The sequence below is a fragment of the Ornithorhynchus anatinus genome, chromosome 17 (assembly GCF_004115215.2).
Source record: "Ornithorhynchus anatinus isolate Pmale09 chromosome 17, mOrnAna1.pri.v4, whole genome shotgun sequence".
In the NCBI taxonomy this organism is placed as follows: Eukaryota; Metazoa; Chordata; class Mammalia; order Monotremata; family Ornithorhynchidae; genus Ornithorhynchus; species Ornithorhynchus anatinus.
In genome coordinates this window covers 7,225,634-7,244,078 of record NC_041744.1, presented here as the reverse complement: position 1 = coordinate 7,244,078, position 18,445 = coordinate 7,225,634, and the positions used below count along the sequence as shown (strand labels likewise).

Here is an 18,445-nt window from a genome sequence, read left to right as displayed (position 1 = left end):
CAGAGGCCCGGGAGTCGGGGAGACTTGGGTTCTCGTCCCGCCTCGGCCTCCGGCCGGCTGGGTGACCTCGGGCAGGTCGTTTCTCTTCCTCGGTGCCTCCCTCTCCCTTTCTGTAAAAAGACAGATTAAATACGGATTAGTGATGATGATGTTAAGCGCTTCCCATGTGCAGAGCGCTCTTCTCAGCGCTGGGGGGGACACGGGGTAATCAGATTGGCCCACGTGGGGCTCACATTTTTTAATCCCCGTTTTCCCAGAGGAGGTAACTGAGGCCCAGAGAAGTGAAGTGGCTTGCCCAAGGTCATAGAGCAGACAAATGGCGGAGTCGGGATTAGAACCCACGACCTCTGCCTCCCAAGCCCCTGCTCTTTGCACTAAGCCACGCTGCTTGTCTAAAATACCTGGGTGCACTGCGGGACAGCCAAAGCACGTTTTCCTGTGGGAATCTATTGGGTGTTTGGGTGTTTTCTGTTCTCTACCTCTCCCTCGATCCCATGCTTTGAATTCCTTAACTCCCATTCTCTCCTAGACCCCCTCCAATCTGGCTTCCGTCCCCTCCACTCTACCGAGACTGCTCTCTCTAAGGTCACCCATGACCTCCTTCTTGCCAAATCCAATGGCTCCTACTCCATTCTGATCCTCCTTGACCTCTCTGCTGCCTTTGACACTGTCGACCATCCCCTCCTCCTCCATACCTTATCTCACCTTGGCTTCACGGACTCTGTCCTCTCCTGGTTCTCCTCTTACCTCTCTGGCCGATCATTCTCGGTCTCCTACGCTGGAGCCTCCTCCCCCTCCCATCCTTTAACTGTTGGAGTTCCTCAAGGGTCAGTTCTTGGCCCTCTTCTGTTCTCCATTTACACTCACTCCCTCGGTGAACTCATCCGCTCTCACGGCTTTGACTACCATCTCTACGCAGATGACACGCAGATCTACATCTCCGCCCCTGTCCTCTCCCCCTCCCTTCAGGCTCGCATCTCCTCCTGCCTCCGGGACGTCTCCACCTGGATGTCGGCCCGCCACCTAAAACTCAACATGAGCAAGACTGAGCTCCTCATCTTCCCTCCCAAGCCCGGTCCGCTCCCAGACTTCTCCGTCACCGTGGATGGCACGACCATCCTTCCCGTCCCGCAGGCCCGCAATCTCGGTGTCATCCTTGACTCGTCCCTCTCGTTCACCCCACACATCCTATCCGTTACCAAGACCTGCCGGTTTCACCTCTACAATATTGCCAAGATCCGCCCTTTCCTCTCCACCCAAACGGCTACCTTACTATTACGGGCTCTCGTTATATCCCGGCTAGACTACTGTGTCAGCCTTCTCTCTGACATCCCTTCCTCCTCTCTCGCCCCGCTCCGGTCTATTCTTCACTCCGCTGCCCGGCTCATCTTCCTGCAGAAACGATCTGGGCATGTCACTCCCCTTCTTAAACAACTCCAGTGGTTGCCTATCGACCTCCGCTACAAACAAAAACTCCTCACTCTAGGCTTCAAGGCTCTCCATCACCTTGCCCCTTCCTACCTCTCCTCCCTTCTCTCTTTCTACCGCCCACCCCGCACGCTCCGCTCCTCTGCTGCCCACCTCCTCGCCGTCCCTCGGTCTCGCCTATCCCGCCGTCGACCCCTGGGTCACATCCTCCCGCGGTCCTGGAACGCCCTCCCTCCTCACCTCCGCCAAACTGATTCTCTTTCCCTCTTCAAAACCTTACTTAAAAATCACCTCCTCCAAGAGGCCTTCCCAGACTGAGCTCCTCTTCCCCCTCTACTCCCTCTGCCATCCCCCCTTTACCTCTCCGCAGCTAAAGCCTCATTTTCCCCTTTTCCCTCTGCTCCTCCACCTCTCCCTTCCCATCCCCACAGCACTGTACTCGTCCGCTCAACTGTATATATTTTCGTTACCCTATTTATTTTGTTAATGAATTGTACATCGCCTTGATTCTATTTAGTTGCCATTGTTTTTACGAGATGTTCTTCCCCTTGACGCTGTTTAGTGCCATTGTTCTCGTCTGTCCGTCTCCCCCGATTAGACTGTAAGCCCGTCAAACGGCAGGGACTGTCTCTATCTGTTGCCGACTTGTTCATCCCAAGCGCTTAGTACAGTGCTCTGCACATAGTAAGCGCTCAATAAATACTATTGAATGAATGCTATGAAATACAGCCAAACTCAAGGTGTTACCTCCATCACTGTCTCTACCTTTCTTTCCATCTCTTTTTTCCTGCCTCTTCCCCCCCCTCCCACCTTTTTTCCCTCCATTCTCATTCTGGGCATACACACACACCCAGCCCACATATTTGCTTCTCCTGCCCAGTGCTGGTTTTAGGGGCCTAGTGCTCGGGTCACAATTTCTAGGCCCTTCCCTCCCCATAAATGGCAGTCATTAATGTCTCTCTCCCCCTCTAGACTCTAAGCTCATTGTGGGCAGGAAATTTGTCTGTTTATTGTTACATTCTACTCTCTCAAGCGATTAGTAAGGGCTCAATAAATATGAATGAATGAATGAGAGTGGAAACCCTGAGGGAATCGCCATGCCCTTTCCTCCCTCACCGGCTCCACACTCTGATGGCACAGGTGTTTGGTGGCCTTGGGCAAGGTGTTTCACAGCCTTGGAGAGGAAGGGAAAGGAGGAAAGGGCAGATAGGAAGAGCTAAACATCTTGTTGCTCCAGTTGCGCTGAGTACAGTGCTCTGCACATAGTTAAGTGCTCAATAAATACTATTGAATGAATACTAACATTCTTTACATCAACCCCTCTACCTACTGAGCCCAAAGTACCATCACCTCCCAGACTCAGTTCAGGAAACCAAGTGTGCTATTTACATCATGCTTTTCTCTACATCGCCCTCAATCCCATGCTATGAGATACAGCCAAACTCAAAGTGTTACCTCCATCACTGTCTCTTTCTTTCCATCTCTTTCTTTCTGCCTCTTTCCCCCACCTCCTACCATTTTTTCCCTCCATTCTCATACCTGGGTCAGTGGACCTGCTCCTGAAAGCCCCATCCCATTCATGAAAGTCCCCACTCGAGTTCCAGAAAATGTAGCACATGAGTCATAATGTCCTTACGCTCTACTATTCTTTGGCAGGATAGAAGCCCACTAGAGATTTTTTTTTAATCTTATAAATAAAGCTCATCTAAAAACAGTTCTTTTGAGGTCCTACTGATGGTGTTTTTTAGCTATGACACAGACTGTTTGGGTGGGGCCCATGATGGTCCTGGGAGATAGGTGGTTTGCTGGAGTGCTGGGCTGTGGGCACTGTTCTGGGACCTCCTGGAGCACAGGCCTGCGGGCTATGAAAGTCAGAAATGCTACTTGTCAGTGAGGTAGATGTACTGACTGACCTAAGGGTTCTTCGGGTGGGCCTAGCTCCAAAAGTATGAAATAACCCCAGCATAGAGAAACATTTTAAGGTGCCCATTTCCAGAGACCATCCTACTATAAACATTTGGGTTCCTGTTTGAAGGAGTTTTTAGTTGGCTCATCCTGAGTCACACTGTTGCTATGGGAACGGTTTCTTTCCTAAAGGAAATAACATCTGGTACTCTTCTCTAGGAGGAGAATACTTTTCACCTATGTCAGGGGCCTGGTCAGAGTCTCAAACAGAAAGAGTAATGTGGATCATCCCTGAAATGAAACAATGGAAATTTCCTCACATGGCTGCATCCACTCCTGCAGGATGAGCTGAGAGGCTGTATCTGGATTTTACGCTTTTTAAGCATTCATGGTACAAAACGCTGAATTAAGCTTAGGCCTTGCTCAATGAATTCACATTTTCAATAGAACAAATAAGGTGCAAGCATGGGGAAAAGATGGGGCTCCACTAACGTGAAAGAAGATTAAACCTGCTTTGCGAAGAGATAGATGAAGCCAGGAGAGTTAATGGGGGTTTGGGGATGAGTTGGAGGGCTCCTATCTGTAGATTCAGCTGTGAGGCTGGTGTAAGGGAAGATGAGATGGCTGGGAGGTGGGGGGGGGGGGGCAGGCGGTGGAAGAGGATGGAGAAACTACTATGCCCATCCTACTACAGATTGTGCCTGACACCATATGTCACAGCAAGGTCATAATGAATCAATGGTGTTTGAACATAATAACTTAATCATGGGTTATAACATGTAGGGTTGTCTTTTGGTTCAATCAAGCAATCAGTGGTATATATTGAGAGTTTAACGCTGTACTAAGTACCGGGGAGAGTACAACAGCATTAGATTCCTTCCCTGCCCATAAGGAGTTTACAGTCTAGACATGAGTTTACAATCTAGAGGTTCAATGGTGGTAAGATTTTATCCATGGGTGTGAGCAGCATGTCAAACAAAAGTATCTAGATCTGCCCCTGGGCTAGGCTAGATCTGCCATTCTTGTCAACAACTACCCATAATTAGGGCTCCACTGAGTCTATAGTCCCTCTACTTTAGCTCACTATTCAGCAACTCCTTGGTGAAATTTTTCAAAACTACCTCACCTGTCATTTTATAAGATTAAAGGGTTATAGAGGCTCCAGGATTATGCTGAATCGCAGATCTTTGTGATCTGTTGGCCGAGGACCCTGAGACTCTTTGGCACTAGTCTCTAGTTCTTGGTTATTGTGGAACTATGGTCCTTTACTTAATCCTAAAGCAAATATTCCCAAAGGGGCAACAACATTTGACTACTATGCAGTTTGTAGTCTGAAGACAAAACCCAGCCTTGTTGTGCTTGTTGCCTTGATAAACAGGAGGAATGAGGGGCAGAATGTTCTTTTATTTCAGGAACTAACCAGTATCAAAGTTGATGGTGGCCACATTCCTTCTTTTTCTGAGGCTTTAGTCAGTTCAGTTGTAAAAGTGAAAGAATGTACTAACAGTTACAGAAATCTCTCTCAATTAAGTGGAACTTTAGATGGGAAAGTCCTGAGAAGGCAATTGTTTCCTCTTCCCTTCTTCTCCATCCAGAAACAGCTTTTAGTATAGATCAAATCACAGGTTGCCCCCACCCTAGAAAAAAAAGCAACGTCCCCATCTCCTTCCTCTTTTCCTTGAATATGGAAGATTTTCTTTGGATGATAAAACATTTTTCATTTTCTATGTAATTTGAAAGATGATGCCAGGCTCCTCTTTGGACCCTCCAGATACCAAAACATGCCACATTTTAGCCTTTGTTGCTGGAGAGGCCTCCTCAACATTGAAATTTGAAAGAGTACTACTATGTGGCATGAAACCTCTGAATCAGTAGCCAGTGAGAAGATTTTCCAGGGAGGAATTCCATAAAAGGAAATGCTGATTCTGAAGGAAAGCAATCACCCCCAGAATCTTTCAAGAGCACATTTCTCAGCAGGAAGAAAATAAATACAAAATATTTCAGCAAGATGGATGAAAGCTCAAGGGAAGCCTGGAACTTCTTGTCCAACTAGCAGTTTTCCTGCCTGGGACCTTTTGCCCCTAGTCAAATCCTACCTATTCTCTCCTTGTTAATGGTTAATTTCTGCACTCTGATCCTTAATTCTAATATTCCTTATAATGAAATAAAATAACTTCTTAAAATAGGAAGTTGGCTGGAGGTGATTTCACAAGAGGGTGACTGGATGACTTTAAGCTAATATAAAGGCATCTGAACATTCCCTGAAATGTGTGTTAGCTCAAATGTGATGCCCTGCCATTGCCTTATATGGCTATTCAAAGTAATTGCCCTTTTAGGGTGCTGAGAAGTAAGTGACCACTTATTCTCAGGGCTTCAAGTTTTTGGTAGATTTGGGAGACTTAAAAATCTAAGTTTATGTATTAAATAAGTAGTTTTTCTTGAACAGGGATCTGCTGGGATAACACTTGTGTATTGAAACAGAAAATGGATTTACCGTTTTGGGAACCTCCCTTCCCTTCGGCTTCCTCCTAGCTCTGCCTCCCCACGAGACTCCAGACCCACCACCTTTAACTCAAATCAAGACTCTGGTACTCTTGAGCCACTGTAAAATCGAATCCCTGAACCTCCCATCTCAGAGCATTTCAAAATCCTTTCAATGAAGCAACTGAAGTTGTTAAACACTGTGAATCTTTGCCCATCCCCAACCAAGGCTAACCTGCCTCACTTCCTCACATGTTCTGCCCACCATTGTTCCTGTCCTGCTTTAAAGGAAAGGAGGTCACTCTCTGTTTTGGAGGGCAAGTGTATGCCCTTAAGAAATACAAAAAAGAGGGACCCATGCTTGATTGAAATAGACCCTATGGACTATCTTTTAGCAGCAAAACATTCCCAACAAAATCTGCCATCCTGTGCAAATAAACAGAAAAGTATTTTTAGTTACAGACTGAACAGTTAATGCCAGAACAGCATGAAGGACCTCTAAATAAATATGACTATGTGTCTGGTGACTCAGGGGTGAGGAAACAATGATACAGTATGTGATCAGAACCTAGTAGATGGAACAAATATAGAGTTACTCTCTGCAGCCCAATATAAAGGAATTGAAAAACCCAAGCATAAATGAAGGACTGCCAAATGAAATTTGAACCTTTGAAAATAAGACAGCAAATTACTCTGTGCTTCACTGACCTTGCTTTTTGAGTTCATTTTGTTAAGAACTAGAAATTTATGAAGATGGGAGAGAGGAAATAAAGAAAAATGAAGGGAGGGTTCTGACTGACACTTAATGTGTTTACACCCTTACCAAAATCTTAGTTCATCATTTATCCTGAATTACACAATACACTAGCACAACTAGTATATAGGGTAATCAACACTACCTCTCAGCATGATTCATCACTGTGAAACCTAGGGGATGTTTTTATTACTTGCAAATATAAATTTTTATGCAAGGAGCATCAATTTAAAGTATATTTGTCTTGATCTGGAAAAATTGCCCCTTTTCAGTTTCAACTGATTAAATTACCTTATGACTTTAACAGGGTTATGGCAAGGTTAAATTGATAATGGTGAGGAAATGATGACTCAAGTTTCGATTACTCAGGGTTAAATGTTCTATAATCTCATCTTTAATACTACCCCTTCTTTTTTTCCTATTCCTTTGAGAAGTCTTTGTTGACTACAATTTATATTGCTAAGATACTCTCAGAACGAGTGTCAGTGATTTAATGATAGTGTCAGTGATTTAATGATACATTAAAAACAGCATGATCTAGTGGAAAGAGCAGGGACCAGGTCATCAAAGGACTTGGGTTCTAATCCCAGATTTGCCACCTGCCTGTTGTGTGACCTTGGGAAAGTCACCTAACTTCTCTGGGCCTCAATTTCCTCATCTGTAAAATGGGAATTCAATACCTGTTCTCCCTCTTACAGAGAATGTGATGTAATTACATATTAATAATTATTAATCAAATCTGAATTATGGTGAGCCTATTTAGAAGTGAGAGAGACCATTTGTATACAGTGGGGAAATGAAAAGATCACATAGATAAGATTTCAAGGTCAACAGCACCATCCTTTAGCCTAAAAGACACCTTTATATGGATGCATAAACATTCACTCATTCAGGAGTAAATAAGTGCAAGTGGTTATGTGGTCTCTTTGGGATGACACATCTCTATTTTATGTTTACCATAGGAATCTAAACCTACAGAGCCTCCTAACTTCAAGGAATATAAATTACGAGAGGGCAGTGATCATGACTCATATATATTTTATAAAAAGCTTTAGACCCAGTGGGTACTATACACAGCAACCTCTCTCTGTCACAAATTGCAGTGACCTTGTGTGATAGAACTCATCTAAATTCAAACAAAACTATCCAAGAATTTCATACAGAACAAATTTTAAATTAGAACACAGACTACCAACCAAATGGAATGTATTATTATGCCACCCAACAAAAATAAAACGTAAAAATTGCTACTGGTCAGACTGTAGTTCTGTTCAGGCCAGGAAAGTGTTTCTAATAGTAGAACCCAGGAACACCTCCTCATGGGTAGGGGCATTGAGGTTAAAACCTCCAACTTTCCCCTCTAAAAATCTATTTCAAAGTATTACAAATGAATTTATCCAAGCCTTTCTTAAACCAATCAATATAAAAAAAACTATGGAATCTCAATCTCAAAATAATCCCAGTTTTCAATAGCTACAAGTGTATCTGGAATCAATCATTTAGTCAATCAGTGGCATTGAGTTCTATGTGCAGAGCACTTTACTAAGTACTTGGGAGAATACAGTATAACAAGAGTTGGTAAACGTGTTCCCTGACCACATGGACCTTACAGTCTAGAGGAGGAGATAGACATTATAATAAATTTCAGATATGTATATGTGTGTGGGGCTGAGAGAGGGGTGGATAACAAGTGCTTAAAAGGTACAAATCCAGCTGCACAGGTGATACAGAAGGGAGAGAGAGTAGGGGAACTGAGAAGAAGGCTTCTTGGAGGAAATATGATTTTAACAGGGCTTTGAAGGTGGGAAGAGTGATGATCTGTCATAAATGAAGGGAGAAGGAGGTCCAGGCTAGAGAGAGAATACGGGAAAGGAGTCAGCAGCAATATAGAAGAGATCAAGTAGGATGGAGTTAAAGGAGCAAAGTGTTTGGGCAGGGTTGTAGTAGGAAAACGGCAGAAGGAGGAGGGAGGGGGAAGCTGATTTAGTACTTTAAAGTCGATGGCAAGAAGTTTCTGTTTGATGCACTGGTGGATGGGTGACTATTGGAGATTTCTGAGAAAAGGGGAGATACGGACAGAATGGTGGCTTAGAAAAATGATCCAGGCAGCAGAGTGAAGTATGACTTGGATTGGGAGACACAGGAGGCAGGGAGGTCAATGAGGAGGTTGGTGCCGTGGTTATGGCAGGATAGGATAAGTCCTTGGATCAGCGTAGTAGTAGTTCGGATGGAGAGGAAATAGCAGATTTTTGCGATGTTGTGAAAGGCAGAACCGACAGGATTTGGTGACAGAAGGGATAAGAGTTGAATGAGAGAGATGAGTTAAAGATGATGCCAAAATTTGGGGCTTATAAGACAGGGAGGTGTTTTTTAACAACGATGGGAAACACATGGGAGAAACGTTTTGGTGGGAAATTGAGTAGTTCCGTTTTGGACATGTTAAGTTTGAGGTGTCGTTGGGACATTCAAGTAGAGATGTTCTGAAGGCAAGAGGAAATGCGAGACTGCAGAGAAGGAGAGTAGTCAAGGCTGGAGAGGTAGGTTTGGGAATCATCTGCAGAGAGTTGGTAGTTGATGAGAAGCTATGCATCTTCTTTCAATTTAAATCAGATATTTAAAGTTAACTCTCCTTAACTAAACTGCTTTTAACAAGTTTTGACCATCAGTATTTTTATTAATATACTCAACTTTCCCAAAATGGCTGTTTGTAGTAGAAGTGCTGGATGATTTCACAAGATTTCTGAAATGCAAGAGCAGTGTTCCGTTTACTTATCAGCATAAATGGGAGTTCAGGACAAACGGCTTTTTGGTGTAACCATTAGACTTTGTGCTACATTGGTTGTTTACAGGGCTGCCTGAGGTCAGAAGGATCAAGTTTGCTTTGTGATAATAACATTTCTCAACCTCAAATAGGGAGGAGCTGGATGACAACATTGTCAATAATGCTGCCTGGCTTGAAAAACAATTTAGAAATGAACATGTGAGTCTGAAAAACATGTGTCACTCGCTGAAAACAGGTCAGCTCAGATGCTAAGGACACGTCAGCACTACATAAACAATTAATAATCTCCCTGTTCCCTTGGCACCTGGCAGGTGAAGAAGGTTATTAGGATTACTCTTCCCCCCACTATTATTCCTATTTTTAACACCAAACTACTGGCTACAACCCAAGATTTTTCACACTACATATTTGACCAACTCCAACCTGCTCAGCAGCAGATCAGATGATACTCTGAAGTTGGCTTTCTCTACTTGCATTTATACCTTCTTATGTTATAAGAAGAAAAGTTTCTGTCTCTCAGATTGTGCTCCCTCAGTTTCATAGTTCAGACCTGAGCTAATGGGCCACTTTCAACCCACAGCCCATAGGCAACTATAGATAGATTTTGTCAATAATAGTGTAAATCCTTCCCAAGTTCCATAACTTTCATGTACTCTTTTAATCTCAAAAATGCATCAGTTTGCTTCCCAATCTCCTAGAGAAGGTAATTTATATATACAATATGCATATATGTGCATATATATTATATATATAACAAGAGCAAATCAGGCATACCATTAATCGACTTGCCCAAATTGAAGGACAGAGACTGAATCAGGGGTGGGCTTGTGGCCAAAAGCCAGGGGTCAACTCCAGCCCCATAATTTATGCAATTCCAGCATGGTTCCAGGATGAAATACAAAGGTTGCAATTAGGGAAATTTTAGGATTGAATAATAGAGTTGGAAGAGATCTCAAGACATGATCTGGCCCAGCCCTCTGCTTTATACATTGGAGAAAAACTAAACCACCTTGAAAAGATGGACAGCTATTCTTTTTCTTTAACGATCTTCATGGTTGGAGACTATACCAGATCCCTTGGTGGTTCACTCTTGTTTAGGAAGCCTATTTCAGGATGGTTCAGTGCTCAATGAAACTCTGATTCCTGTGCACTAATGTCACTACAGCAAGGTTTCTGGACAAGTTTGCTAGGCAGTATATTATCAACTCAAGTTGGCTGTGCTTTAGAAATCACCCTGATATAGACAGATCTTAAAGTGTTTGCCTCAAGATAACCCAGTAATTGTATTTTAATCCCACCAAAATCCTGAAGATCATTCTGTCCTTTGCTTGCATACAATTCTGCTGTACTTAGACCCTTTGTCTTGTAGAGGTCTGAGTTTAAATCTTGACATAACCACCATTTAATAGTAAAAATAGAACACCCAACTCAAAAGTGCTTTAAAGTTAATCTTGCTATCACTCAGTTGATTACCTTACAACCTGTTAGAACAGCAAATTGATCAGCAATTATTAGATCAGAATGTCCCAACCCCAAGGCACTTAAATCTGGGTCAGAGGGCTGGAGTTTTAGCCATTACCTGAAAAGTCTCATACCTAAATCTGATTTGAATGTCAAAACCTTTCAAAATCATCTTTTTAAACTACCCATTCTTAGAATTTTTACTGTCTACCAACTTCATTTCTTCACCTGCAGGCAAAGATGTCTGATACGTCAAACATAAGTTTGAAACGCAGTCATTTGAATCTGGAAATATGCAACTACCTTGAAACAAGAATGGTGACGCCTTGAAACTAATAAAGAAACTTGAATATAATGCTACTTGGTGCAAGGCTGGTTATCCTGGTTCTGTTCCTATACTCACATTGTGCACTGAGTAATTCACCTGTTGAAGAAGGACAAACGTAAGTACTTAAGTGTTAGGCTGGTTATATAGCCCATATATAATTTGGGTTGTTCCTTATAATAAAAGTTTTGCATTTTCCCTCTGTGGAGGATAAAGAGGTAATGGGGAACTGATGGAATGGCACAAGAGCAACTAAATCTCTCCTTCACATTTCCCTCCTACCCACCATCACTTTCCTCTGCTTTTCACAGTCCCACTTTTCTCAAATTCAGCACCCCTTCTAAAAGTCTAGATATGAGTCTGTGGTAGAGAAGTACAAGGGTCACAAACCAGGCACCCTTGCTCAGGCCCAGTTCTAGTCCAGGTAAGGCTGATCTGGCTTTGGTAGTGGGACTGTGAGACCTCTTAACCGGAAGGATTCTCCTGACACAAGGGGCTGGAAACTTCCTTTGAGGGACATAGGAGTTTGCCCCACTGGCACAATGACAAACTGTGACTGTCCAAGGCAGTCATGGCATCAAACCTTCTTTATGGCTGTGAAACCTAACCCTTCCACAGACTTCACACTCAACTCCTTGAGGAGTTTAATCAGTGTTTCCTAGTGCCACTACCAATATCAAGTGGCAAGAATGAATCATATAGGAAGTGGAGGCCTGGAATGCAGTCAGTGCACCAGCAGCAAAGCAAACTGCTTAGCATAACCCCATTTTTTGAATGAGATGTGAAAGAAGAGACTAACTAAACAGTTGCTGAATAATGAGTCAAAGTGGGGGAACTGTAACAATAAGTGAAGAAGTATTTTGCAAATGTAATAGACAATCCAAAGCACTGTGATGATGGTTCTCTTTTAAGGCACTCAAACTCTCTCCTTGCTACGCATCCTGGTCCTCTTCCACTACAACCCAACTCCTACCCTTGACTTCTCTAAAGTCAACCGCCTCCCAAGTGCTTCCTCTCTCTCCTTGTTGAATCCTCCTGCATGCTCCCTCCCACCCTTCCCCACTAGCCTGGAACTCCCTCCACATTCTTATCAGACAGACCACCCTCCCCTTCTTAAAAGTCCTTCTAAAATCACATCTCCCCGGGGAGGCCTTCTCTGATTAATCTTTGATCTCCCTACTCTATTCTGCCCCTATCCCCATTGCCATTTTAACACCATCACCTAAACACTTAAGTCCTCACTCCCCTCCCTAAGCATCCTCACCCCTAAGCATTTGGAAAATCATCCTCTTATCTTCCCTCATAGAATGTATGTATTTATATTTAAAATCTGTTGCTTCCTCATATCTATAATTTAATTTAGACTGAAAAGTCTTTGAGGAAAGAGATCACGTCTACTTATTCTACTGTACTCTCTCAGGTGCTTAGCATAGTGATCTGCACAGAGCTCTCAGAAAATACTGCTGATGGACTGATTGGAGCCTAGAGCAAATCTGGCAGTAGAGGGCTGCTAATGGGGGTATCAGGGGATTGGAAGGAGGGACTTATAGAGTGAAACAATCATAAATGGTTAAAAGTTCTTGGTCAATATTGACACCTTCAAACCTAAAAGAAATGTATGATAATTTAAGGATAATGTGTGTCTTATATACACATATACAGCTGCATGGCCTATATAGTTAATGGAGCCATGGAATTTGTTCAGAAATCCCTAAATAGAGTTTTAGAAATACTATGCTAACATGTTTTTTTATTATGTTTCTTTTATCTCTCCTATTAGATTGTAAAGTCCTTGAGGTCAGGGACTTTGTCTTTTTTTTTTTTTACCATATTCACCAAGCACTTCATAAAGTACCTGCTGATATGTTTTTAGTACTCATTTGCTGGTTTAGGTGATTACGATTCAATCAAATTGACTATCCTAAATATGATGCTATTTCTTACCTTTTTCACACTTTAGTTACAGATTCTATTGAGGAGGATGTGTGTTATAAAATTATAGAGAAATAACAGCTGATTAGACCAATGATGGAAAAAGAATAGTCTGTCACTTTATTACTTCCAAAGTCTATCCCTGTCAACAATTTGTATGTGCATGTGATCAAAGCATAAAGTCTCTTTGGCATCTCAGATTTTCCTATGTAACGGTGATTCAGCAGTATCACAGACTTAGGCAACAGCTGCTCTATTTGCTCAACACTATAAATGAACCCCCATGGGCAAAACCATTGTAAAATGTTAAAAGATATAAAAGTGCTTTGAAATTCACTGGGAGAACAGATTCTGTTGAAATAGGAGATGCTTATCATCCCAGAAACAAAGTTATAAGTTCTTAATAATAATAATAATGTTGGTATTTGTTAAGCGCTTACTATATGCAGAGCACTGTTCTAAGCGCTGGGGTAAACATAGGGGAATCAGGTTGTCCCACATGGGGCTCACAGTCTTAATCCCCATTTTACAGATGAGGTAACTGAGGCCCAGAGAAGTTAAGTGACTTGCCCACAGTCACACAGCTGACAAGTGGCGGAGCTGAGATTCGAACCTATGACCTCTGACTCCAAAGCCCATGCTCTTTCCACTGAGCCATGCTCAGGTACATTTTAAACAATGTCATTCTCTAAGTATCAAACCTCTACTCATATAAGCACGAAATTCACCTGTTAGGGAATGCCCCGAGAGCTGAAAGCCTGAATAGGGGATTCACTATGCAACAGATTTTGCTTTGATTGAGTTCCCCCTCAGTCATTTACTCTCAAAATTTGCTAAGTTCTGAACAAAACATCTACCCTGAAAACTTGAGGAGGAATTTCATAAAGACATTGAAATCAGCCACATGATATGGAATAATTGGTCAATCAGAATACCAACCTCAGAAAGAAAGGATAGGTAGTGACTTGTGTTTCACATAATTAGATGTTTTTTTGGGAACTGAAACATTCCCTAGTTTTTCCCTTCTTCTTTTAACGTTCAGGACACATTTCCTTCTAATGCCACTGGGACCCTCAGCTATTATTACACAATAGTAGTATAATAATAATGTTTTTTGTTAAAAGCTTACTATGGTAACAGTTACTACCATGCTGATTCAGGCACTTAATATCTCTCCTTCACTACTGAATCAGTCTCGTCACAGATGTCCCTTCCTTCTGTCTTTCCCCACTCCAGTCCCTATTTTACTCTCCTGTCCAGGTCATTTTTCTTAAAAAACAAAAAGCCACTCCATGTCTTCCCACTCAAGAACCTCCAGTGTTTGGCTTGAGCACCCAGCTCCACATCAGGGAGAGCCTCCTTACTAAGGCATTCAATCAGCTCTCCCCATCCTCCCTTGCTGTTTTCCTATTACAACCCAGCCCACACACTTGATTCTTCTAATTCCAATTTGCTCACTGTATCTTGATCTCATCTATCTGGCTGCCAACCCCTTGCTCCCATCCTCTCTTAGGCCTGGAACTCCTACCCCCTTCATATCTGACCATTCCCCCACCTTCCAAGCCTATTAAAATCACATCTCCAAGAGGCCTTCCTTCCTAGACTAATCCCTCATTCCTCCTACTCGCTCTCCCGCTTTGATCTGTACTCTTTAAGCACTTGATATTCACCCCACCCTCAGTTCCACAGTAATTATGTATGTACCTGTAATTTATTTTTATGTCTGTCTCCCCCTCTAGACTGTGAGCTCCTTGTGGGGAGGGAGAGGGTCTACTATGTACTGAACTCTCTCAAGTACTTAGTTCAGTGCTCTGCATGCAGTAAACTCTGCACAATAAATACCACTATGTGCCAAAAACTGTTCTAAACCCTTGGGTAGTCAGAAGATAAATTCCTGTGTACAATTCCTGTGGTTATTTTGAAAACACATAAAAAGTGGTTTATGGAGTGAATGCTGCTTTTTTTCCTTCTTTGGAAGTTGTTGCAAACTTCTGCAGTTTTTTTTTAACATAACAAAGGGTAAAATATACTTCTCATTATAACCTTCAATTTAGTTAAAAATACTGTACAATGTCAATAGCAATGCTTTGTTGCTAAGTTTAACTTTGGGGACAGATAATCACAAATGAGTCATGTCTCTCATATTCCTTGAATTTACATGGACAAATTTAACTTTTGAAAGTAGCTTGCTATGCAATACTGTTAATGACCTACTTTCAGGAAACATTATACAAGGAAGCTGTTACCAAGTCTACAGCTTGTTTCTGGCAAATGCTAGAACCACCTGTGAAGTCATTTCAGTCAGAGATCTGGACTAAAGCCAGTTGTCCCATTCTGTATGTGCTACTCACAGTTAGCTGCAGCTCAATGAGACAGCAAAGACTTCTGGCCTGCCAACAAAATAAAAACCAAAAGTTTATGAAATGTTTACAGATTTTCCCTAGGGCTGCTCTAAACTTTCCTACCAGTCAGATCTGCCTGAGATCTGCATGGGACAAGAGGGAAATTTGGAGAGGATTTTTTCAAGTGTATAAGCAGCTTGGCCTAGTGGATAGAACACAAGCCTGGGAGTCAGAAGGACTTGGGTTCTAATCGCAGCTCTGCCACTTGTCTGCTTTGTGACCTTGAGCAAGTCATTTCACTTCTCTGTGCCTCAGTTACCTCATCTGTAAAATGGGGATTAAGACTGTGAACTTCGTGAGGGACAGGGTCTGTGTTCAACCAGAGAGCTTGTATTAGCTTGGCCCAGCACTTAGTACAATGGCTGGCACATAATAAACACTTAACAAATACCATAAAAAAATTCCTGAGACCTGACTCTACATCAGGGATCAAACATGTTCTTGCAGGGAGAAGGCCAAAAGATAGGACTAATACATACCCTATTTCTGCCATAGAGTCAATTTTACCTACTCTGTGTGGGTAGGCCTGCTTATTTGACAGACAGCATTTTATTCTTTTCTAGTTCTTGGTTCCCACTTTAATTGCCACCCTAGACAATGGGGCTGAGAAGCACTATCTGTCTTCATTAATCAGGCAGGTTGGCAATGGGGTGAAAGGAGAAAGGTTGAGCTCCACCGTTTTCATGTGAAGCAGGCCAACTGGGAGGAGTGTACAAAGGACACGAGCTCATATTCAAATATCTATAATTATCCAGGCTCCAAGCAGCAGAACTGAACTCTACCTAAATGAGAATAAAAATTTTACTCCTTTTGAATATAGTAGAGTGAGACAGGTACATATTTTTGTCTTTAAGAAATATTGGGATTTAGGGTTTTGAGGGAATTTTTTTTTCTGAAATGAATAATTGGTTTGCTCAGTGAAGACATGACCAGTCTATTGTCTGGGTTCCCTAGTAACTAAATTTGTTGTTTTCATAAATAGATCCTATTAAACCCAATTAAAGAAATCTAAATGTTTTTCTATTGTAGTAGGACAAATGTACTCATTTCAAAATACTTTATGAGGAAAGTGCCATTTGCAAAACTTCTTAAATTTGAAGTTTATAAACTGTCTGTAATATTTTTTCAAGTGAAGAACTTAACTTGTTTTTAAATCTGTAATTTGTGTTATACTACACTCTTTCTGCCTATCACATTTCAATGAACCACATTTCCCTGAAGTATTCAGAAGGCAGTCAACAACATGTGATTTCTAAATAGGCCTCTGGTGAAATTATAGTGAGGCAATTTTTTTCTACTGATTGCTGGTAAAAATAAGCTGAGTAGAAGCATTTTAGCAAATTGTTGTTGTTTTTTTCTTTTACCAAGTTAGCACCTAGAAACTTCTGGGGAAAACTTGTTTTGTCTATATTTACACAGTAAAGTTACTATGTAAGTTTTGTTTTTTTTAAGATTGCCTACATACAGATTTATTCCTACACACAGACTCCACCACTCGCAGGATTCTCTCAGAACCAAGAGAAAGAAAAATAATTTTAAGAGATCTACCATACTTGAAAATATAAACAATCAGTATTAGCAATTCTTCGGTGCTTGTCCCCCAGCAATTTTGCTTTTTTCAGAGGACTTTTAAATGAAATGTCTAAGGCCTATAGTGGATAATATATACTGCCACCTCGGTTGAGTGGTTGCTGAATTTTTTTTGAATTTCAAGGGGGGTTTAGGTGGGTCAACTATAAGGTGCCGGCAAGTCAAGCCTAGTGGAGGGAAATTGGACAGAAAAATCAGGAAAATAAATAAAACAAAGTTGTTGGGGAAAAGTCAGTCAAAGTGGGTTTTTAAGGAATTAAATTACATATTTTCCCTTTTTCACAAACGGTTCCCCATTCCAAAAATATGAAAGACAGTATTCTAAACTTTCCTTTTTATGATTCAGTAGCAGTAATCTTAAATTAATATTTAATCAACCTAATGGATATAGAGTACTAACAACATTTTAGGGTTTTTTTTAGCATAAAAGTACTTTAATAATTGTTCTTCCGTGAAACAAATGGTCAAAGCCCTATCAATTAAAGACAACCCCCAGCAAAAAAACCCCAAAACATATTTTTTTTTGCTCTTCAAATAATAATTACGGAATGATGTTAAGTGCTTTCTGTGCCTCAAACACTGTCATACCTGCTGGGGGTAGGTTCAAAATGTCTTCCCAAACTTTAGCCCTGTCATTTCTTCGTTTCCTACTGAGCCCGCAATTCACGTATTCATGGAGGGCCCACAGTAGCTCTCGTTTCAGAAAGCGAGATTACCGAACGCCGTTTCACCATAAAACCACAGAATTAGAAACTCGTGAGCGGGGAAACCGGAGGTAGGAAATGAAGACAACAGAGCTTGTGCATCAGCCTCCTCTTTAAGGGCCATGATTTGGGCCCAATTGAAAAACCCTGAGGAAAAACGAAACCAAGGCGGCAGCCCTCCTCTCTTTGGACCTTTGCCATTTTCGTCAGCCGCAGACAGAAAGGGAAGCGACCGCCTTGTCGCCCCCCTGCCCTGAGGGATGGAGATTGGGGGCCCATTTGCCTCACACAAATGCTGGTTTCCTCACACTTTGAACCCTAGAGGACTGGACTTCCAGAACTGCCCTTCTATTATGAATGACAAGTTACCTGCCCCTCCATGAATCTGACATGTATTCGACAAATGGTATGAGAAATTCTGAACTGTAAAAATCTCAAGGACTTCCTTGAAGATAAAACACAGGGCCCAACTACAAAGTTCAACCCACCCCCACCTCTATCTCTGTACAAAGTGCCCTTAATAACTCTTCGGTGGGGAAAAAACAACCCCCTCTCCGAGCATGCGCACTACCACCCTTTAGTGACTCATCAGGGCTAATCTCTGTCCTGCGGGCCCTAGCAACAACGGCCGCAGCCTCACTCCCCTCCACCAATCACCGACGCCTTCGCGCCTTTGGACCC

The 18,445-nt window shown here is 42.2% G+C and overlaps 1 long non-coding RNA gene across 1 annotated transcript; it reads right to left on the bottom strand.

The window, feature by feature from the left end:
* Positions 1–77: 77 nt before the first annotated feature.
* Positions 78–18,343, bottom strand: LOC114817773. The gene is made up of 3 exons (XR_003765625.2): positions 18,134–18,343; positions 15,420–15,458; positions 78–110 (listed from the first exon to the last, which is right to left on the bottom strand). It is a non-coding gene; the product is annotated as an uncharacterized LOC114817773 (long non-coding RNA).
* Between the last annotated feature and the right edge of the window lie 102 nt (positions 18,344–18,445).